This window comes from Diplotaxodon limnothrissa, linkage group LG5, assembly GCF_057381915.1.
Source record: "Diplotaxodon limnothrissa isolate DT_005_m linkage group LG5, D_limnothrissa_male_GT1.1, whole genome shotgun sequence".
NCBI classification, from domain to species: domain Eukaryota; kingdom Metazoa; phylum Chordata; class Actinopteri; order Cichliformes; family Cichlidae; genus Diplotaxodon; species Diplotaxodon limnothrissa.
In genome coordinates, this window is record NC_140600.1 from 33,829,006 (window position 1) to 33,829,373 (window position 368).

A 368-nucleotide genomic window follows, 5' to 3' on the forward strand; every position below is an offset into this window, starting at 1 on the left:
GATTTTTGTTACTATAGACTATTGTGGCCCTGGGTCAAGCCTCAGCATAGCAGACAAGTATTGAAATTCATGTGTGTTGTTCACATTCATGAAACTTTCTGAATAATAACTTATGTCCAGTGTTTCTTATATTACATTTTTAAGCATATTTTGAAAGGCTCAGCCATCATTCCAAGTTTAGAGTCAATAAGAACTAGAGGCTTAGGTAAACCCTGAGCCATACATAAATTCTGAATGCAGGGTGACACAGCTCAGTTTCAAATACTGAAATTAATATAAATGCTAAATCTGCTCATATTCATGCTCAGCCTAAACCTGCAATAAAATAACTGTCGCTCATTGGTACCCTAATTTTAGAATGAGGTTTA